General features: G+C 48.7%; 1 protein-coding gene across 1 annotated transcript in view; it reads right to left on the bottom strand.

Annotated features, from left to right (window-relative positions):
- LOC138293926 (atrial natriuretic peptide receptor 2-like) overlaps nucleotides 1-24,310 on the bottom strand; it is a 445,904-nt gene that overhangs the window by 182,248 nt on the left and 239,346 nt on the right. The gene's annotated exons all lie outside the window — the stretch shown is intronic.

Here is a 24,310-nt window from a genome sequence, read left to right as displayed (position 1 = left end):
CTTGTAGGTTCATCAAGAACCCTAGGTACCCAGAGCCAATAAATGAGCTGCACCTTGCAATGGGTTTTCATTCTATACCGGGTATACAGCAATTCATTTGCTGAAATATGAAGAGTGAAAAATAGGTATCAAGAAAACCTTTGTATTTCCAAAATGGGCACAAGGTAAGGTGTTGAGGAGCAGTGGTTATTTGCACATCTCTGAATTTTGGGGTGCCAATCCTAGCATGTGAATTTCAGGGCATTTCTCAAATAGATGTCTTTTTTACACACTGTCTTATATTTGGAAGGAAAAAATGTAGAGAAAGACAAGGGGCAATAACACTTGTTTTGCTATTCTATATTCCCCCAAGTCTTCCGGTAAAAATGGTACCTCACTTGTGGGGGTAGGCCTAGCGCCCGCGACAGGAAATGCCCCAAAACACAACGTGGACACATCACATTTTCCCAAAGAAAACAGAGGTGTTTTTTGCAAAGTGCCTATCTGAGGATTTTGGCCTAAGCTAAGCCGGCACCTAGGGAAACCTACCAAACCTGTGCATTTTTATAAAACTAGACACCTAGGGGAATCCAAGACGGGGTGACTTGTGGGGCTCTGACCAGGTTCTGTTACCCAGAATCCTTTGCAAACCTCAAAAGTTGGCCAAAAAAACACTTTTTCCTCACATTTCGGTGATAGAAAGTTGTGGAATCTGAGAGGAGCCACAAATTTCCTTCCACCCAGCGTTCCCCCAAGTCTCCCGATAAAAATGGTACCTCACTTGTGTGGGTAGGCATAGTGCCCGCGACAGGAAATTCCCTAAAACACAACATGGACACATCACATTTTCTCAAAGAAAACAGAGATGTTTTTGGCAAAAGGCCTACCTGTGGATTTTGGCCTCTAGCTCAGCTGGCACCTAGGGAAACCTACCAAACCTGTGCATTTTTGAAAACTAGAGAGCTAGTCGAATCCAAGATGGGGTGACTTGTGGGGCTCTCACCAGGTTCTGTTACCCAAAATCCTTTGCAAACCTCAAAATTTGGCTAAAAAACACTTTTTCCTCACATTTCGGTGACAGGAAGTTCTGGAATCTGAGAGGAGCCACAAATTTCCTTCCACCCAAGTCTCCCGATAATGGTACCTCACTTGTGTGGGTAGACCTTATTCCCGTGACAGGAAATGCCCCAAAACACAAAGTGGACACATCACATTTTCTCAAAGAAAACAGAGGTGTTTTTTGCATCGCGATCGGGCAGCAGAAATGCTCAGAGACATGAAAGGAGAGGAAAGGCCTTTCCTCTCCTTTCATGGCTCTCTGCCCCCTCCACGTGATCGGAGGAGAAATGCTTTTGCATTTCTCCTTCAATATCAGCTTCCAGCACCGAGGGGAAGGCCTCTGATGAGGTCAGCACGCGAAAGCACGCTGACATCATCAGACGCCACGGGGCTGCACAGGGGAAGGGGGTGATTGGCCATCTGGGGGAGCGCTAGTCCCCAGGATGAGCTGGTCTCATCTTCGGTGCCGAGGGTGAGACCAGGTCATCCTGGGCATCCTAGGGGTTAAACAAACACCATGAAACCCACAGATCCTGGTCTCCCCAAAGAGCTGAGATACACTTTGCTCATCACTGATTCGCAAAGGCTGTCCCCTGTGACATGTCATGGACCATCCTGAATCTGGTCAGAATACTAACTATTCATTAGACTGTTTTCAAGAGGTAAAGGCGTCGGCTGGGGAGTACAGCGGTTAATAAAGCCTGACATTTTACTTAGGAAAACTGTAAACGCTATTAGAGGAGCTTACAAAGGGTATTAAGTCACATTGGGTTGTTCAATATGAGCAGGGTAAATGGTTACTAAATCTGGTGCTTCAACGGTTGCAATTCATGAACAGCATAGGTGGTTATAATTTGCACCGTTGGCTGTCATTCGGAGTGGTGGAATTTTACTCTGCGTATTAGCTCCAGGTGGATTTCCACCGTCTGCAATGCTGAGTGACTACACTCCGATAATAAATGTAGGGTCCATCAACCATTGACCTGATAATTCTCGGCCTGGATGCACCATATCGTTTCACATGCTGCAGGATACTGGAGGAATTGGGGATTCTGGCTATCGAGTATCTCTGAACCAAAAACAAAAAATCAGGAGGGCTCTAGAGCTATTTAGCACCATAGTGCGACTGACTAGAAGAAATTGTAACAAATGTTTGCTTTCATAAAATAGCACTGTATATCCTAAAACGAAACAGAGCAGTACTATAGCACACATATAATATAATAATATGTGACATAGGCCTTGTTATGCACAATAGGGCAAGAAACTTACCATATCTGGTAAATATTTACCATTATCACAGCATGTGTCATTTAGAGTGTGGAACTTATTCCAAATGTTTTGCCTTTTTTCCAGGTCTTATCCCCCCAATAATTTTCAGCAAGTTTGATCTGCAGGAATCCATTAGGGAAAAACTGTGAGGGTGTGATAATAGAAAGTTTCCTAGCTTTAGTAATTGGAAATTTCAATTCTATTAAGGACACAGAGATGAGGATTAATCTGTCTTTCTTCCCTTTATTTATATACAGCAGCCATAAGATTATAACATTTATCAAACTACCTTTCCCGTGAACCTTAGGGAAAGAAAGAAAAAACAACAAAGTCCAGCCAATGTCAGTACAGTTCATGGTTTTAGGTTGTTCATCTCCCTCTCTGATATCCCTCTTTCTTATTGCGATGATAAGCATCTCATCCTCTCTGGTTGTTACTACTTTGAAAATTACATACCTATGAAAAGAGTAGGTATATTAAAGGAGGATTTATCCATCATCAGTTGCTTCTTTTACATGTAGCCCACAAATAAAACAAACAACTCACATATGGTTCAATATCCAATACTTGAACTTTTACTCACCCTGTATGGGGGCCATGTATATTGAAGAAACATTTCCTTATCCTTCGAGGGGTGAGAGGAGGAAATGACAGATCTCCAATTCACAGGTAGGATAATCCTTGCCTCCTTGTCCTTAATAAAATTGAAACTTTCTGTCACAAAAGCTAGAACATTTTGTATTCTATGTCAGAACTGGAGGTAAGGATTACAGTAGTTTAAAGCTTAGGGCCAGATGTACCATCACGGCCCATTGCGATTCGGTAATAGCAGACGACTGGAATGCCAGCCTACCACATTTTTTGAAGAGCCTGGAAGATGTTACTGATATCTTGTGGGTCACACAGAAGTCTCTGGTGAGGTGCGAGAGGGCCTTGGATTTCGTTCCACCAGGCGACTGACATATTTCACCCCAGAATTGTTTTCCATTTTCAAGAGCATGGAGCACTGTACCTTGTTCAACGTCCAGTATCAAACCGCAAAGGATCAGGGTAGCAGCTCCAAGCAGTTTATGTGGAGTTTCTCATCTTGAGATGACCAACCTGCACCTGTGGATAATTCCCCACAACAGGCGCCCCAGCCCATCTTCTTTGCATCAGATTTGATAATAAAATCAGGGCTGGACCCAAAGGTGGTTCTCCTGTACCAAGACTGCATGTGGGTTACCCACCACTGCATCTCCTCCTTGGGCTCTGGCAAAATGGCACTGATTCTGTGTACAAGAGGAACCTCCAGAGATGGAGTTTCTTCAGCTTGTTCAGTGCTTGATAGTACAAAGGTCCTGGGAATATGGCCTGAATGGATGACAAAAGAAGTCCGACCATTCTTGCAATCTGGTGGAGGGATGAGAAACGCCAGCCTCTGGGTAGGCACTAAATGGGAATTCTTGCCATTCATTGCGAACTCCAGAGATTCTAGGAGAGAGACCGCATATTGTAGGTTTTCCTATAGCCCCCCAGGCAAAATGGCCCCTCCACTGAAACTGCAGGAATCTGCTGTGAGGACCATTGATAAAGCTCAAGAGATAATAGTCCTTGAGGTTGAGTCTTGCTAGCCAGTCTTGAGGACAAAGAAGATCTCTAAGGAGGCGGACATTTTGAAGTGCTGTAATACCAGACAATCGGTAAACTCCTTGAGGTTCATGACTGGGCATCGACTTATGTTCCATCTTCCACTAGGAATAGGTTGGAAAGGAAGCCCCCTGGATAAAAGACTGATGTGGAAATGGTCCCGTTTACAAGTAGCACCAATAGCTCATGGTCTATGAGTAAGGCGCTGTGTTGTGAGAAGGTGATGGGATGTGGATGTCGAGGTAGGAAGGGCGAGCCGTAGAACTCTTTCTGGAAACTCTGAACTGTTTGCAGCACCCAGGTGTTGGATGTGAGCTCTCACCAACTATGCATGACTTGCGCTAGCCTGCCCCAACTCTTACATGGGAAGAAAGGGTAGGACTTAACATTAAGGGTTCCATGGGTCTTGTGCCCTCTTAAGTTGCCTCTTGACTCACGTTGATGTGGCCATTCTCTGGATGGAAAGAAGTCTTCAATTTGTGCTGTGTCCTGCCACTCTCCTCTCCCACAGCCCTGATGCCTAAGGAAGGTCAGTGGGGAGGTAAGATGGCCATCTGAGTGCGCCTGCCATGACAGGCCTCTGCGAAACCCTTTGGGACGGAGATCCTTTTGATTACAACCTAGGCTTTCTCAAGGTAGTTCAAAGTAGCCATAATCTTTCCCATTCTTTTATGAACAGGTCAGCAAATAGACCCCCTTGTGCTACTGCCTCTGCTTCAGAAGTATTGAGATCTCCCAACCCAGGCTCCACCTTGATAAAAAAAGATCTGTCGCATTCAGTTGGCAGAGTGCAGTTGACATAACCCTGCAGGATGATAACCTTTGGGCCCAGTCTGAGAGGACAGCTGGAGAAATGAGGGACCGGGATTCCATTGTTTCTTCAGCTAGATCGAGGACCTTTATTAAGGGCAGTGACATTCAGGAGCTTGTCCTGGCAGGAGCAGTCTATATCCTTCTTTGGGTCATGGGTATATCTGTCCAGGAATGTAGTAATTTTTTAGTCTAGCTCTGGCGTCAGAGCACTATGGCCCTCATTACAACATTGGCGGTAAATGCCGCTTACCGCAGTGCAGAAGACCGCCAACACACCGCCGCAGCCGTGGAATTCCGCCACAGCTATTATGACCCACAGCACGGAATCTGCCAAAATTCAGACACCCACACAAGTCCGCCACACCAAAGGTCAGTGATAAACTGGCGAAAACAAAACCTCCACCATCACGCCAACAGAAATACGCCCACACTATCACGACACATGAATCCACGCGGCGGTCTTTCAACCGTGGTATTCCATTGGCGGTACACACAGCCGCGCTCAAAATACACACACATTTACAAAACACTACCACATTGGACAATTAAAAAAACACACACCTGATACACATACACACACCACACCCAATACAATATAAAACACACACCCACATCACCCACAAACCCCTACGACCACAAGTACAGAGAGAAGGCCAGAGAGAGGCACTACAAACAACTACCAAGCATCCACAGGCACACAATACCATCACCCACATTACTTCCACGCACCTCACACAACACACCACTAAATAGCACCCCACTTATCACTACACACACCACCCCACACATCACCCACACCACCCCATGGCACGGCAAAGACACCCCAGGTTCTCTGAGGAGGAGCTCAGGGTCATGGTGGAGGAAATCGTCCGGGTAGAGCCACAGCTATTCGGATCACAGGTGCAGCACACCTCCATTGCTAGGAAGATGGAGCTATGACGAAGAATAGTGGACAGGGTCAACGCAGTGGGACAGCACCCAAGAAATAGGGATGACATCAGGAAGAGGTGGAACGACCTACGGGGGAAGGTGCGTTCCGTGGTCTCAAGACACCACCTTGCGGTTCAGCGGACTGGCGGCGGACCCCCACCTCCTCCCCCACAACTAACAACATGGGAGGAGCAGGTCTTGCCAATTCTGCATCCTGAGGGCCTCGCAGGAGTAGATGGAGGAATGGACTCTGGTAAGTCAAAGCTTTACTATTACATCCCCCACCCTACCTGCATGCCATCACATACCCACACCCTCACCCCCATCACTCCTACTCCTCACAAATGTCCCACTATCACAACCCACCCATTCCAACACCAAGCCCTGCATGCAACAACAAAGCATGGACACCCATCACCAAAGCATGGCCACTGCACATACCCATACACCCTCCTAAACCACCATCACACAAGGTCCCACACAGGAATGCAAGCACTGGGGTACACGGACACCCACCTATTGCACACCATGCCACACACAGATATAATAAACATCCTTTTATACCCCTGGAGGACCCCGACCCAACGTCAGCGGACAGGAGGGTCCACACATGTCCACACCACCAACAGAAGAGGCCCACAGTGATGACAGCAGCTCTGTCCAACTGGATCTAGATGACCAGCCCGGCCCATCGGGGACCTCTGGACAGTCGGATTCCCTCACACAGTCACAGGCCACTACAGACCTTCCCCCCTCTGGAAACACCAGCACAGCACCCACCCAGCGGGCCCATACCTCTGTCCCCAGGACACGTCAAGCAGCAGTGTGTCCACCACTACAGGGAACCCAGGCTAACCCACCACCCCAACAACAACAGGGACCTGGGGGCAGTGGTAGTGGGCACACGGTCCAGGGGACGGAGGCCCAGGAACACAGGGGAACTGGGAGGGCTGCTGTGTGACAGGGGGAGGACAGGCCAAAGGAACCCACTCTCCACGAGGCCCTCTCCTCCATCATGGGAGCCTACCACCACTCCCAGGACACGATGGCAACGGTACTGGCCAAGTTTCAGGAGACCCAGTGCCTGCAGGAGGAACAGTATTTGGGCTTCAGGGAGGAACTCAGAGCCATCAATTCCACCCTGGGCACCATTGTAGGGGTGCTGAAGGAAGTACTCAACACCAGGAGGGACACTGTGGCACAACAAGGGGCGCCTGACACTAGCATGGACGATGAACTGCCCACCACCTCCGCTGGCGCTAGTGGACAGGACGCACCGCCACAGGACCACCACACCAGCACCCCACCCCCTGCAGAGGGAGAACCACCCCGCAAACGGTCCCTGAGATCCAGGACAAAGACAGAGAACGATGCCAAGACCCCGCCAAGAAATTAGACCACCCTGATTGTCATCCTTCTGTCCCATCTTGTCACCCTGTCCATCCTGAAACTGCCCCAGCTCCACTTCCTATTCCCATTTGGGCAATGCACCTGTGAGATTAATAGACTGGACTCTGCCATGGACATTCCTCCACCATCACCCCTCACCATTTTACAACCCCCTCCAATATTGAGCACTTAAATAAACACCCTTGAAGCACAAAACAATCTGGAGTCAGTCTGTGATTTCGAAATAGTGTATTAGCAATTACAGTGGCAAAATGCTCTTTCAATTGTAATGTCAACATACTTATGCCACACAGCTCTAGTCCATGAGGAAACAAAGCAGATGTCACACTGTGGGACACACAACTGTGAAATCATAAGGGAAAGTGACAACTCAGTGACCATACACTGGTTGAAAATGACAGACAGTAGAGAGGTAGTAGTGTTAAAGTACATGTAGTAGGCAGGTTTGTATTCTTACCTGTGTCTCACTGGAAATATTGCAGGATCACTGAGTTCCTGTTGTCCATGTCCTCTTCTTCTGCTTCCTCGTCTTCACTGTCCACAGGCTTCACAGCTGCAACAACACCGCCACCTGGACCATCCTCCTGCAGAAAAGGCACCTGTCGTCGCAAAGCTAAGTTGTGAAGCATACAGCAGGCCACGATGATCTGGAACACCTTCTTTGGTGACTACAATAGGGATCCACCTGTCATATGGAGGCACCTGAACCTGGCCTTCAGGAGGCCGAAGGTCCGCTCTATTATCCGCCGAGTTCGCCCATGGGCCTCATTGTAGCGTTCCTCTGCCCTTGTCCTGGGATTCCTCACTGGGGTCAGTAACCATGACAGGTTGGGGTAACCAGAGTAACCTGCAAATGCCGAGGGACAACTGTTAGACACTCACTAACCTGTAGGGATATCCCCAAACCCAGACAACCATTCCCACTGACTTGCTTCCAGGTGCTCACCTAATAGCCACACACAATGCCTCTGGAGTTGACCCATCACATAAGGAATGCTGCTATTCCCCAGGATGTAGGCGTCATGCACTGAGCCAGGGAACTTGGCATTCACATGGGAGATGTACTGGTCTGCCAAACACATCATCTGCACATTCATGGAATGATAACTCTTCCGGTTTCTGTACACCTGTTCACTCCTGTGGGGGGTACCAAAGCCACATGGGTCCCATCAATGGCACCTATGATGTTCGGGATATGTCCCAGGGCATATAAGTCTCCTTTCACTGTAGGCAAATCCTCCATCTGAGGACAAACGATGTAGTTCCGCATGTGTTTCAGCAGGGCAGACAACACTCTGGACAACACGTTGGAAAACATAGGCTGGGACATCCCTGATGCTATGGCCACTGTTGTTTGAAATGACCCACTTGCAAGGAAATGGAGTACTGACAGCACCTGCACTTGAGGGGGGATTCCTGTGGGATGGCGGATAGCTGACATCAGGTCTGGCTCCAGCTGGGCACACAGTTCCTGGATTTTGGCACGGTCAAGCCTGTAGGTGATGATCACATGTGTTTCCTCCATTGTCGACAGGTCCACCAGCGGTCTGTACACCGGAGGATGCCGCCATCTCCTCACATGTCCCAGCGGACGGTGCCTATGAAGGACAACAGCGAGCACAGAGTCAAACAACTCAGAGGTACGTACCCACAGCTTACACAGAACACAAATCATAATCCCAAAATTGGCCTGCATGTGTGTTGAGGCCTAGGTATGTGTGACGCAGTAAAAAATTAAGCCATGTGGGCGCCTGAAATGGCGGCTGCCTGACCTGTAAAGTGGGACAATGGGATGTGAGGTAACTGCGCTGGCGTTGTACACCGTCGCGGTAGGAGCCAATCACGATGTACGCCGGCGGTGACGGTACGCACCGCCACGGACGTGACCGCCATCTGTTTAATCACTCGATACCTGATCTTCAACAGGAGAGGACCTACACTGCAAGTGCTGCTGTGACCTCAGTCTGGAAGAGACAATGGCTCGTGCGTCTGGGGAAAGGGCCCCTGCCTTCACATCAGAGGAGTTGGAGAAACTCGTGGAGGGGGTCCATCCCCAGTACACGCTACTCTAGGGTCCTCCAGACAAACAGGTAACTACACAGGGAGCATGCTGTATGGGCTATGCCTGTGTGGAGTGGGGTGGATGAAAGATGGGGGGGGAATTGAGGCGTGCATGAAACGACGGTGAGTGCATGTGCATCATGGTAAGGGTAGGGATGGGGGCCAATGACTGTGATGGTGCATTTGGTAATAACTTTTCTTTTCCCCCTGTACAATTCATGTAGATCGGCGCCCACCAGAAAAAAGATATTTGGCGTGCCATCGCCAAGGACGTCCGGACCCTGGGGGTCTACCACAGACGGAGCACCCACTGCCGTAAGAGATGGGAGAACATTTGCCGCTGCAGCAAGAAGACGGCAGAGGCCCAGCTGTGGATAGCCTCCCAACGTGGGAGGGGTGCCCGTCGCACCATGACCCCCCTGATGTTCAGGATCCTGGCGGTGGAGTACCCGGAGTTGGATGGGCGCTTGGGGGCATCATAGCAGCCACAAGGGGGTGAGTACACTCTCATTCTGCAGATTTTGCGCGCAGTGGAGGTGTCTGGGTGGGGGAGGTGGGCTGTGGGTTTCCCCTGGCCAGGGCGAGTTTAGTAGGCAAGGTCCCCTTGTTCTGGCAGACCCTGTGGCACCCCACCCCCTCCTGTGTACAGTGCCAAGTACACCTAGTCAGGCTCCTGTATCATCTATGTGTGCAGATGTCGTCCATAGCCTTGTAGGCCATGTCCCAGGGATTGAACAGTGGAGCCCAAGTGCACAGCGTAGTGCAGGGGGCTTCTGTGTCTGTCGTGTCCGCCAACGGTAGCGGTAATGCATGCACTCAACATGTCTTTCTTCTGTCGTCCCCCCCCTTTTTGTGGTCTCCCTGTTCTTGCGTACATTAGCATCATCAGGTGGAGGAGCAGTGGCACCGGAGCAGGAGGGAGCATTATCCCACATGGCCCTGGAGGACGAGACAACGGACTCGGAGTTCACCAGTGGGACGGAGGGCGAGGGGAGCTCCACGGCGGGGACAGGAGCTGACACCAGTGACACAGACTCGTCCTCTGATGGGAGCTCCCTTGTGGTGGCGGCAACATCTGTGCCCCCCGCATCTACAGGTACAGCCGCCACCCCCCCTACCAGCACCGCCCTCCCAGCAGCCCCTCAGCCTTTGCCCTGTGCCCGCTCACCCAGGAGGGTGGGCATCACCTTCGCCCCAGGCACCTCAGGCCCTGCCCCAGTCACCCCTGCTGCCTTCAGTGCGGAGGCCATTGACCTCCTCAGGTCCCTCATTGTTGGGCAGTCTACCATTTTGAATGCCATCCAGGGTGTAGAAAGGCAGTTGCAACAAACAAATGCATTCCTGGAGGACATTTATTCTGGTCAGGCGGCCCTTCAGCAAGCTTTTCAGACTCTGGCCTCAGCACTGATGGCAGCCATTGTCCCTGTGTCTAGCCTCCCCCCTCTAACTTCCTCCACCCAGATCCAATACCCTCTACCTCAGCCTATCGCAAGCACACCTTCAGACCAGCATGCACACACGTCAACACACAAGGGAAGCTCAGGCAAACATAAGCACCACACATCCCACAGGCACTCACGCAAGCATCACACACATGCAGACACACCAACAGCCACTGCCTCCACTGTGTCCCCCTCCTCCTTGTCTCCCTCCTCCCTCCCAGTCTCGTCTACACTCACACCTGCATGCACTACATCTACAGCCACTACTGCCATCACCAGCACACACACCACCACACCCCGCTCACGTGCAGTCATCACTCCCACTGCCATTCACACGTCCCCTGTGTCCTCTCCCAGTGTGTCTGTGACGCCACCTCCCAAGATACACAAACGCAGGCACACACCCACCCAACAGCTATCCACCTCATGACAGCCTCCAGCGCATGCACCTTCACCCAAAGTCACCAAACAAACACCTCCTACTACTACCTCTCCCTCCACTCCCAAACCCCCTCCAGCTACCCATCCCAGTGTTTCCCAAAAACTTTTCCTGTCCAACCTTGACCTCTTTCCCACACCTCCGCCACCCCGTCCGTCTCCTAGGGCCGACTCTCCAGGTCCCAACCTAGCACCTCAGCCACAACATCTCCGGGACCAGTGGTGCCTGTAGTCACCGGAATCTGGAGTGCACCGGCCACCAGGGCAGCCAGTGTGGCACGGAGCCACAGCACGGACAGTCCCCTACCTGTGAAGCATCAAAAGTTGGCCAGTGCCCGGCGGGAGAGGGGGAAGACTCCAGCCACCAAATCCGCTCCCAGGGGTACAGGTGGGAGTGTGGAGTTAGCTGCGACACCTTCCAAGGTGGGGAAGGGCCACAAGAAAGTCAGCAGGTCTGGGAAGAGCAGCACTGCGGAGAAGACCGCCATCATCCCTGCTGCCCAGGAGGCCACTGCCATCATCCCCGCTGCCCAGGAGGCCACCGCCATCATCCCCGCTGCCCAGGAGGCCACCGCCATCATCCCTGCTGCCCAGGAGGCCACCGCAAGCACCTGCCCTGCTGCCCAAGAGGCCACTGCCCCCAGCCCTGCTGCCCAGGAGGCCACCGCCATCATCACCGCTGCCAGGGAGGCCACCGCCATCATCCCCGCTTCCTAGGAGGCCACCAGCATCATCACCGCTGCCCAGGAGGCCACCGCCAGAACATGCACTGCTGCCCAAGAGGCCACCGCCACCAGCCCTGCTGCCCAGGACAGGACAGCCAGTACCAGCCCCGCTGGCCCAGACAGGACCGCCAGCACCAGCCCCACTGGCCCAGACAGGACCGCCAGCAGCTGAATCACTGCAAAGGACCCCGCCGCAACAAGCACCGCTGAACAGGGCACCGCCGCCACAAGCACCGCTGAACAGGGCACTGCCGACACAAGCACCGCTGAACAGGGCCCATGAGCACCAAGGGCACTGACGCTACTGAGTCAGTCGCGAGCAGGATGAAGTACTCTGGGCACCAAGCCCCCTCCAGAACCAGTGGAGAGATACATCCACTACCTCAGTCCTTGGCAGGATGAAGCACTCTGGGCACAAGGCCCCCTCCAGAACCGGTGGAGAGATCCATCCACTACCTCAGTCCTTGGCAGGATGAAGCACTCTGGGCACCAAGCCCCCTCCAGAACCAGTGGAGTATCACATCCACTTCCTCAGTCCTTAGCAGGATGAAGCACTCTGGGCACAAGGCCCCCTCCAGAACCAGTGGAGAGATACATCCACTACCTCAGTCCTTGGCAGGCTGAAGCACTCTGGGCACAAAGCCCCCTCCAGAACCAGTGGAGAGATACATCCACTATCTCAGTCCTTGGCAGGATGAAGCACTCTGGGCACAAGGCCCCCTCCAGAACCAGTGGAGAGATCCATCCACTACCTCTCTCCTTGGCAGGATGAAGCACTCTGGGCACCAAGACCCCTCCAGAACCAGTGGAGACTGTCATCCACTTGAGAGACTGTGGCTTTGCACTCCCCAGGATTGAACAGTGGGGAAACCGCCCACTGTAGAGACTTGAAAGACTGTGGCTTTGCACTCCCCAGGATTGAACAGTGGGCAAACCACCCAGTGTAGAGACTTGAGAGACTGTGACTTTGCACTCCCCAGGATTGAACAATGGGAAACCACCCACTGTAGAGACTTGAGAGACTGTGGCTTTGCACTCCCCAGGATGAAGCAGTGGGCAAACCACCCACTGTAGAGACTTGAGAGACTGTGGCTTTGCACTCCCCAGGATTGAACAGTGGGCAAACCACCCACTGTAGAGACTTGAGAGACTGTGGCTTTGCACTCCCCAGGATGAAGCAGTGGGCAAACCACCCACTGTAGAGACTTGAGAGACTGTGGCTTTGCACTCCCCAGGATTGAACAGTGGGCAACCCACCCACTGTAGAGACTTGAGAGACTGTGGCTTTGCACTCCCCAGGATGAAGCAGTGGGCAAACCACCCACTGTAGAGACTTGAGAGACTGTGGCTTTGCACTCCCCAGGATTGAACAGTGGGCATGTGGCCCCCTCGTGGATTTGGCGTCGTGCACTCAACCGGCTGAGGTGCCCCCCCTTTCCCTCCCCCTGAGGTGCCTGTTTTATTGCTATCTGATGCCCCTGCAGTGTTCTCTCCGTCATGGTCGGGGATCTTGTGTGGGCCTCGCCCATACCGTGTGGGCACAGTGTTCCACAGACTTCAATGGAGCACTACCTGGACTACTATTCTTGGTGTTTATTTTGTTAATAGTGTATATATGTATATTTTTACGTACTGAATTTTAATATATTACAATGGTTACACTCATTTTCTTTGGCCTTTGCATTCTTCTGTGGGGAATGGGGGGTGTAACTATAATGTATCATGATATATTAGTGTGTGTGTTGTCGTGGGTGAGGGTGTGGGTGGGGGTGTTGCGTGTTGCATGTGTGTGTCCCTGTTTTGTCCCTCCCCCCTCCCTGTGTCGTAGGTGCAGTACTCACCGTGGTCTTCGCCACTGGCGTTCGTGCTCCTGGTAGAGGAGCAAGAAGATAAGGGCTGGCAGGATCTGCAGCTCTGGTTCCATGGCGTCCTGGTTGGTCGTGGGGTGTGTAGAGGTGAGCGTTTTCCCTTCGAGGTCCTGTTTCCGCCGTGTTTTTGTCCGCGGTGAATCCGCCCCGGAAAAGGTGGCAGATTGGTAGGTTGTGATACTGTGGGCGGTACTTTGTCCTCCGCCTGTCTGTTGGCAGTGACCACCAAGCTGTTTGTTTGTACCGCCGTGTGGGTCGGAGTGTTAAAGCGGCTGTCTTTGTTGGCGGTTTCCGCCACGGTCGTAATTCCAAATTTTTTACTGCTGGCCTGTTGGCGGTCTTACCGCCGCTTTAAGACCGTCCGCCAGGGTTGTAATGACCACCTATGTCTTCAAGAGAAGGATGGGGACATTCTGCCCTCGGGCGGTTTCAGAATTCTTCACTTTTGCAGCTGGCCATCATTCTAAGCAGCAGGGATGGAGCAGGTCCTTGGGGTCCAACATGTCCCCTAGCAGACCATTAGTGAAAGGGTTAGACAAGGCAGGAGAGGGGATCCCTCTGTGGAAGGGCACCATGGACTGGAGTAGTCCCCATTGCCATCCAAATCCCCTTGGAGTTATCTTTGTTGGTGTCCGACTTGGGGGAGATTTTGGGGTCTGGGCCACAAGCATCTGAGTGTGTCGTGGCCCCAGGAGGGTTTAGTAGTAGGGAGGCCCCAGAAGGGGATGTTCTGCTGTAAAGAAAGTCCCTTTTAAACCTGTCAAAGGAATCTATGTCAATGGCCGGGTAATGTTTGCCTTCCAGCTTAGCCTTTGCCTTTGTAAGCGGCACTCCTGGCTACCCCGAGGTTGTAGGATCAAGGATTCATTAATGTCTACCCTCCATGTTAGCTTTGCATCACCAATGTCCTTTCGTAGGGAGCTAGGGCATTGGAAACTGCTCTGTGAAAGGACATATCCACTTCTTCACAGAACTCATCATCAAACGGTATTGTGTGCCTTCCGATTCAAGGAGGGAAGAATTGTTGGCCTGCATGGGTGGACTTACATGTAGCACTGGGGTTACTATTATTACACTTTCTTGCTTAGGAGGCCATGGGGCCCTGAGGGTTGATACCCTGGAACACTATGTATACTCTTTAATTTCTTTACACTGTAGTTGGCCTGGGTCATTTCCCGTATGTTTACATTTATTGCCATCATTTACAGACATCTAAAATGTGGAATGGGCAAGGAAATAGCAGGCTCAGGTGTCTTGCTCCTTTGAAGTCAGAGCTTCTAATGGAAAGTGCTGAACGCAGTGCCAGAGGGACGTGCATCTCTCTCAAGACATCTCTGAGCGCCCTCTACAGGTCAGAGGACCTGTCTGTGCAGCAAGGCCCTGCAAACCTGATCAACAGCTACAGCCTGAGTAAGGAGCAGCAAGCACTCCTGAGGAATACTAAGCCCATATGGAGAAAACAGGAAAACACAAACTGCCCATTAAAGGGAAATTTTTTAGAAAAGAGGTGGAGATCCCCAGGGAAGACCTAGGTATTTAACTAAGGAGTTGCGGAGCAGTGAAGAAAGAGGGATAGCAGACAAAGAGGAAGGACTATATACCGTGATCTGTGAAATGTAGTTCGATAAATGTTATGATCTTATAGGTGCCATTTGAAAATAAAGCAAAGAAAGACAGTGTAATCCTTGCCACCGGTCCTGGAATTGAATTATCATATAACTCATAATTCTGATCCCTGTGAAAACACCTATTTGCACACGAAAAAAAAAATGAAGGGCTGGCACGTTTAAAACGCGAATTCCTTGAAAACAGGTTAAATGATCAGCAAAAGTCAATGTTTGCGGGGACCTTCAAATTTGAAACAAGTAGCTGTCAAAGCTCTGCTTGCACCACTGCTAATAGGGGCCTAACACTTAAGACGTTTTTCTACTTGAATTCCCTGCCTCATTCTTTGAAAGGGTGGTTGTAATAGGATAACAGGTTAACTAATATCACTGAAAGGCACAGCTGTATATCTCAACCTAACCAACAGATCGTTGCATTAATATGTACGTATAAATTGCCATATTTAAAGAGGTAATTAATGATTTATTTTGTGAAGTACACAAGTGTAAGTGTATATGTAATTCACTATTTAGCAGTGGTACAAAAGGCTGTCATGAATGTGCATTAGATGTGCAACCACACAGATCTGTGGGGCAAATGGATATTCTATTGAACTCATAAGAATAGCAAGGCATTATAGCTTAAGGAATAAACTTCAGTGAGAAATGTGTATTAGGAAAATCTGAAATTCAAGTACTATGGAGGATAACACATGACATCCTGTATAGCATTGTCAGTGAGGAATAGTTTGAATGTTATGGCACAGCAAGCACCGGCCCCACGTATAGGCATATCCGTGGCTCAGTTAAGTAAAATATGTTCGGAATTTAACCCTAATTGCCTAAGATGTATGTTATAGTGTTGGACATTGTTAGACCTGTCAGCCTTAGGGCGCTCTTCCCCCAGCCTTCTCCCCTCCGGTTTTACTGAATTTGTTTTTGTTGGCCTCAGGACTCTGCACTTTACCACTGCTAACCACTGCTACAATGCATGTGCTCACTCCCTACAACATGGTAAAAGTGGCCTGCACCTGATTGGCTTATTATTTTTATCTATAAGTCCCTAGTGAAGTGGTATACCACATACCCAAGGCTGGTAAATGAAATGCCACTAGTGGCCCTGCAGCACTTATTGTGCCACTCACGTTAGTAACATGCTTTAGGCTTGCCATTGCAGCCTGTGTGCAGTTTAAACTGCCAATTAGACTTGGCAAAATAATCCTTTGCCAAGCCTCTAACTCCATTTTTAATATATTTGTCACCCCTAAGGTAGGTCTTAGAGCATGGTGAATTATATTTAAAACATTCTCATGAACTTTTAAGTTTTACAGGTCCTGGTAGTGACGAAGTTACAAATTCATTTTTCACGACTGTGAGGCCTGCCTTTCCCATATGATAAAACTAGGCTAAATTATTATATTCAGTACAGGGTAATTTTTGTGTGGGAGCAGATAGAAATATCATGTTTGGTGTTTAAGTAATTGTAATTTAAAACCGCCTTTAATGGTAAAGTTGGATTTTAAGTCACAATTCTGAAAATGGCACTTTTTTGAAGTTGCAATTTTCTTGTCCTTTTTGGTGTCTTTCTGTATTCCTCCCAGACAGTCACACAAAAGAGGGTCTGGGTGTTGGCAGTGTGGGCCAGTCTGACAGGACTTGTACTTCAAAGAAGCTGCCTCAGCCCACACGCAAAGAACGTCAGCTAGACTTAGGGCCGTATTTATACTTTTTGACGCAAAACTGCGCTAACGCAGTTTTGCGTCAAAACAATTTGCGCCGGCTAACGCCATTCTGAAGCGCCATGCGGGCGCCGTATTTATTGAATGGCGTTAGCCGGCGCTAGCAGACCGGCGCTGCCTGGTGTGCGTGGAAAAAAAACACGTACACCAGACAGCGCCGGCGTAGGGGGAAAATGGCGTATGGGCGTCTTAAAATGGGGCAAGTCAGGTTGCGTCGAAAAAATCGTCGTAACCCGACTTGCGCCATTTTTTTTCGATGCCCATCCCCCATCAACATGACTCCTATCATTGTAAAGATAGGAGTCATGCCCCCTTGCCCAATGGCCATGCCCAGGGGACTTCTGTCCCCTGGGCATGGTCATTGGGCATAGTGGCATGTAGGGGGGCACAAATCAGGCCCCCCTATGCCACAAAAAAAAAAAAAAAATACTTACCTGAACTTACCTTAATGTCCATGGGATGGGTCCCTCCGTCCTTGGGTGTCCTCCTGGGGTGGGCAAGGGTGGCAGGGGGGGTCCCTGGGGGCAGGGGAGGGCACTCTGGGCTCATTTTGAGCCCACTTGTCCCTTAACGCCATCCCTGACCCAGGTGTTAAAAAGCGGCGCAAATGCGCCGTTTTTGGCCACGCCCACTCCCGGGCGTCATTTTTGCCCGGGAGTATAAATACCACGTAAAGGCCTGGGAGTAATTTTTTAAGACGGGAACGCCTCCCTTGCATATCATTAACGCAAGGAAGGGGTTCACGCTAAAAAATGACGCACATTCCGGGAACTTTGGCGCTAGACGCGTCTAGCGCCATAGTATAAATATGGCGTTAGTTGGCGTTAGTTTTGCGTCGAATTTGCGTCGAAAAAAACGACGCAAATTCGGCGCAACCAGAGTATAAATATGGCCCCTAGTGCCCCCCAGACATCCTGGAACCACAGCAGGGAGGACGGAAAATCCAACACCATCTGTGGGGGGAAACTCTAGATGTTTCTTTCACGTCATAGACACAGGCATTAAACGAGGATCCTCAAATCCACTCTTCAATACAGATCCAGGATCTGTTGACATGTGAATACTACAAAATGACTGTACTCCTGTGAGAGGACTGCTCTACTGTCTAAGAAGGAGAACTGGACCTGCTCCCTTTATCCCAGGCTCCCTGGGTCAGCTGACTGACCTCCTGTTCAGAGTTACAGGGAAAATAAAACCTCCAGAGGCCTCTTTGCAACTGGCCAGCAGACCTACTGCAACTGAAAATGCAATTAGACCTGCTAGAGTCCTGCAAACCTCTGCAACAGTGAGTGAGTTGCAATCGGAGTTCACTCCTCTAAGAAGGAGAAGGAGAAATACTGAAATTGTGGATTCTTTTCTATCCCAAACGGGCCTGCTCACATCAAGATCTTGCCACCTGTAACAACCACCAATGTGGCGTTCCAGTGGACCTGATGCTTCACGCTACAGCAAACACCAGTGACAACCAGCAACTCGAGATCTGCACTTTGGGAGGATCGGCCGACTTGGAGAGACTGCCCCAAATATGCCCCAGGGGGATAGAAAGCCCACTGAACATTAGGAATTTTGCATTTGGGACAAAAGAAAAGGGCACTGGTGTTGCACTTTGACATTAGGCCATACTCCCACACTGAAGGGGACAATTCAGAATTTGGGCCTTCCCAGAGCACAGAGAAAGAGTTTGTTTCCAATTTGCCCTAGGAGGCCAGAAAGCCCATTAGATGTCTGGACTATTTTTTTAATACAAAATATGGGGTGGGTCTGGTCCCACCCTTACACCTAGTGCCTTAAGTATTTCTGCTCTCATGCGAACTAAAACATCCCATCCTAAAGGCTAGCGAAAGGACATTTGATTATTTCGTTTTTTTTTTACATATGGGCCAGGAGAGAGGGGTAAAACTCATTATCAGCCCACTTACCATGGTGAATGGCTGCACATTTTGAGCGTGGACAGACCACCACTTGGGAAAACTACCAGACCCAGACATTTCTGTAAACTAGACATCTAGTGGATTCAAGGGTGGTATTCCTTGTGTGGATCCCATTTTCTTGAGCACATTGCTCTGCATATATCATACTCTGCCTAAAATCAGATATCACATATTTGCCTTACCTTTCTGTGGCGGAAGCTTCTGGAATACACTAGTGTCTGCAACAGGAAAGGATCAAACAAGGATCCATAGAAGTTCCTTTGACCTTGATTTGGGCCTTTTGTGTGTTGGTCTCTTGGCCCACCCACACAAGGGGGTACTGTTATTGAGAGACATGTGGGAAGTTTGGTTGATATAAAATTTGTGGATCCCCACAAATGCTGGAACTTTCCTGCAGAAATTGTGAGGAAAATATGTGTTTTAAGTGAAGGTTTGAGGTTGCAAAGGCTTCTGGGTGAGAAAACTTGCAGGTCACCCCATCCTGCCAGCAGAACTAGGGCTCAAAATCCACAGCTACCTGCAATGCAAGAAAAGTGTATTTTTCAAATGGAAAACTGTGATGTGTCTATTCTGCATTTTAGACCCTTTCCTGTTGCGGGCACAAGACCTACCCACTCAAGTGAAGTGATATTTTATTGAGAGACTTGGGGGAATGCTAGGCAGTAGAACATTTATGACTGTGCAAATTCCAGAAATGTGAGGAAAATGTGTATTTTTTAGTCAAGATTTGAGTTTTGCAAAGGCTTCTGGGTATGAACTCCTGGTGTGAGCCATGCAAGTCACCTACGCTGGATTTCCGTCAGTGTCTAGTTTTAAAAAATGTACAGGTTTGCTAGGTTTCCTGAGGTGCTGGCTGAACTGGGGTCTAAAATCCACAGCCAACCACCTTAAAAGAGGCTCAGTTTTCAGTGGAAAAATATGTGTTCATGTTGTGTTTTTGGGCCCTTTCCTGTTGCCGACACGCTTACTCACACAAGTGAGGTAAACATTTTATTGGGAGGCTTGGGGGAATGCTGGTTGGAAGGAAACCTGTGGTTACCCTCAGATTCCAGAGGTTTTCCTCACAGAAATGTGAGGAAAATGTGTGTTTCTTGTCAAAGTTTGAGGTTTGCAAAGGCTTCTGAATAAGAACACCTGGTAGAAGCCACATGAGTCACCCCACCTTGCATTCCCCTAGGTGTATAGTTTCATAAATATACAGGTTTGCTAGGTTCTCAGAGTGTGTATGAGCTAGGACCCAGAATCCACGGTTACCCACATTGTCAAAAAAGGGTCCATTTTCAGTTGAAAAACGTGATGTGCCTATGTTGTGCCTGCCCACACAAGTGAGGCACCATTTTTATCGGAAGACATATGGGAACATAGAATAGCACAATAGTTGTAATTACCAATTGGATTGTGCTACATTTGTGCTTTCCAGATGGTTTATAATCAGTATACCATGAAAAACCATTGTAAGGTGCAGCTCAGTTGTTGGCTTTGGGTACTTGAGGATCTTGGACAACCCACAAACCCTTTACATTCTTGCAATCAGAAAGCTTCTAACGGACGCAATTGTATATTGCTTTTGTAAATCAGCCATCATGACAAAAAGTTGTCACAAATGGCCATTTTTTTAATTTTATCTTCAATATTTCTTTATTTCAACAGTTAGTTTCACTGAGAATATCTTGAGAGGTCTACACATATGACCACTTGCTACACTCATCAGCTCTTCTCCTTTTTAGAAGAATATAGCTTTCTTGGATCACCAATGGTTTTCACACCGGTTTCCACCAGTTGGTTGAAGACACTAAAAGTAGGAAAAATGGGCTATCCCTTTAAAAAAAGCCAAAACTGTGGTAAACAATTAGGTGATTCAACTCTGCATCTTCTTGAAAGCAGAAAAAATGGTGACTTTAGCACAGCAAACTTTTCACTTGTGCCATTTTGCAGGAAAAAGCAGACCCATTTTTACCTATGTTTCCCCAAAAAATCATATTGCAGCTCTATTCTGGCCATTTTCTTGACCTCTTCGAGGGAAATTCACAAACCTTGGGGAGGTTTAGAAACCCCAGGATGTTGGAAAAAGGACTCAGATTTGTTGTTGATAGCTTATATGGAAAACAAGAATGAAGCCCTAAGTGCGAACTACCCCAAATCACCAAAAAAGAACTCCATACAGGTGGGTGGAAGCCCTAGCAGTTAAGGCTTTCAGTTCACTAGAGATTTTGGAAGCAACAGCGCTATCTCAGGCAAATTCTAACAATGTTCAAACCCTTCAATTCCAAAGCTAGTTCATTCTTAGAAACTGGATCTCTACTTGGCAGAGGTATGCACCCTGTCCAAATAGGGACCAACATCCTAGTCAGTGTGAGTCAGATACACAACCTTAATTAACCTGTGCTCACCCACTGGTAGCTTGACAGAGCAGTCAGGCTTAATTTAAGAGACAATGTATAAAGTAATTGTGCAACACTTAAATTACAGTAACAAAGTGAAAAACACCACAAAAGACTACACATTAGTTTAGAAAAATAGAAAATATTTATCTAAGTAAAACAAACCAAAACAACAAAAGTTCAATAAGTAGAACTCAAGATATTAATTTTTAAAGAAAAAAACTGTAATATCGTGCTTAGAAGTGAAAAGCGCTAAAAAGGTTGCTTAAGGTTGCACTGAACCGGGTAAATTTAAAGTTCAGGATGACCGCGATAGAATGCAGGCTGGCTACAGAACCCACACAGGGCCTGCTAACAGTACCTTAGATGGAGGGCTGCGTCAATGATGCATTGGTTCCAATCCACGTAGTCCGGGAGATGTGTTGTTGTCGAGCAATGCAGTCATCAAAGTGGTGTCCTCAAACCCTCTGTGAAGGAGTCAATGTGTCATTGGCGAGCTGCACAACAAAGGCAGTGCACAGGAGTTAGTGGTGATGTGTCGATCCTGAGCCGCGCAGTCAGGAATGCAAAGTCCTCACCCTCAGAGGTGATGTGTCTGCATCGGGGGGAGGATACAGCAGTTCTGAGCAGCACAACAGCATTGATGCATCGGTTTTTGCAGAAAAACAGCTGCAGAGTCCCCTTTCAAGGCACAGGAATGGATTGGCAACTTTTGACAGGACAGGATTCACAATTGGCAGCAGTCCAGCAGCTGAAGCAGAGTTGGAGGAAGTCTTTGATGGCCCTGAGACTTCAGAACAAGAAGCAAGCCCCCAAACCCTTGGAGTCCCTTGGTTTTTGTGAGGGTGTAGAGAGTTAAGTCCTGTCCTTCTCACTCCAAGGAAAGAGGCAGCAGACCAACACAACAAAGCAGTTCAGCAGCGAGCAGTCCCTCCTGGCAGCACAGCAGTCCTTCTTCCTGGCAGAATGTGATCAGATCCAGAAGTGTACTGATTTGGTGGGGACTTGGGGTTCAGTTCTTACACCTAGTTGAGCCTTTGAAGTGGGTGAGAGGTCAAAGAGATGCCTTTGAAGTGCACAAGGTCCCTGCCCTTCTGTCCTTGGATCAACTCTACAGGGGGTTATGCAGCACTTTGTGTAGGGACAGGCGCAGCCCTATTCAGATGTGTCAGCTCCTCCCTCCCATCTAGCCCATCAACCTGGTGATGCGCCATCAGGATGTGAATGTCACTCCCCAGCTCCCTTTGTGTGTGGATATCTAGAGGGAATGCACAAAGCCCAGCTGTCGCCCACCGTAGATGTGTATTTATAGACATGCAGCGGCACAGAGTGGTTAAAGTAAGAAAATGCCAACTTTCTAAAAGACTGGCATTTTTAGATTTACAATTTAAAATCCAACTTGTGATTCTAAATTGGGAGTCCAGAGGCACCAAACTCCTAATTTCTATCTTGTATATCTTGTCCCAATGGGAAATTACACTTAAAGACTAATTCATGGCACTCCCAATGTTAACCTATTGGAGAGATTGGGCTTGCAGTACTGTATAACAAATATAGTAGTTTTTCACTAACAGGATATTTTAAACGTAAAAGTACATGTCCAACTTTTGAAATACATTGCACCCTGCCATTGAGATTAATGAGGGCCTGCCCTTAGAAGCGACTAACGTACTAAAAACAAAGGTTTGGGCCTGGCAAGTGGGTGCACTTGTCAGGTCTAAGTTGCAGTTTAAATCTACACACACAGCCTCAGCAGTGACAGGTATGAGACATGTTTAAAGGCTAGGCTACTATAGTGGCCAGTACAATCAGGCCCAGCAGTAGCATTTAATTTACAAGCCCTGGGCACATATAGTGCACTTTACTAGGGACTTACAAGTAAAGTAAATATGCCAATTGTAGATAAGCCAATATCTCTATGTTTGGAGTACAGAGCAACTGCACTTTAGCAGTGGTTCACAGAATCCTAAAGCCAGCAAAAATGAAGTCAGATAAAAAGGAGGTCAGAAGGCAAAACGTCAAGAGAAACCACACCAACAATGGCAGGTCTAACGGTTATCTGGTGATTGTTTAAAATTAACATTGGAGTCATAGAAACTAGACACTATTACTTCAGTTCATCACTCCCTTATCAATTTAAGCAATTGCCCATCTCCCAGACTTAATGTCTGTTGGAACGGAAAAGTCTGTCTCATGGTGATGGATGTGCACCCCTGCCATGAGTGCACCAACTGAAATGATATCTGGATCCCCAACGCTGATTTCTGCAGTTTTGGACAAACACCAGCCATGTGTGTGCATCATGACATAGGCCTGTCTAATGGATTGAAGTCTTTTTGAACCAGGAGGGTCTTTCAAAGCTCTCCAATCATTGTAAAAAAAGGTTACTGCTTTTACCAAAAGTCAAACAGCATAAGCACAATGATGGCAGAATGCCGACTAGTGATCCTTGGAAGTGAACAGGTCCTTTTTTCCTGTGTTAAGGAAGTGAGGCCTAAAGGCTCACTGATTTAAGGTTCTGCTGTTTGCTTAACTCAGGCTTGGCCTACAACGGTTTGGTGTGGAGTGATGTACAGCACATGTGTGGTATACATGTGATGGGTGTATGTGTGCCTGTGAATAATAGACCATAGGGATGTTGTAATGCTGTGCAGTGTGTGTAAGTTATATGTATGTGCTGGGTGTATATGTGCTTGTGAATGGTACGATACATACAGGATGTAGAGCTGTGCAGTGCCTATGTGCCATCTGCATGTACTGGAAGTATGTGTGACTGTGAATGGTGCAATGCATAAAAGACTCTAGTTTCCGTTTTCAGAGACCCAGGGTTAACTGCAGGGACATGAGGTCAGGAGACAGAGGAATTCCCAGACAGGTTTTTGTATTGCTGCATTCCTGGATGCTTTGGAGGGACAAACTAGAGGTGGTGACAGCCCGGCTCTTCTGTATGCTTCAAAGAAGTCTCTTTGATTCAGAGAGAGGTCACTGGGAAGGGAATGGGCACATCTCAGGAAGGAGATGGGGCTGAT

This window comes from Pleurodeles waltl, chromosome 4_2, assembly GCF_031143425.1.
Source record: "Pleurodeles waltl isolate 20211129_DDA chromosome 4_2, aPleWal1.hap1.20221129, whole genome shotgun sequence".
In the NCBI taxonomy this organism is placed as follows: Eukaryota; Metazoa; Chordata; class Amphibia; order Caudata; family Salamandridae; genus Pleurodeles; species Pleurodeles waltl.
This window is presented reverse-complemented; position numbering and strand designations above follow the sequence as displayed.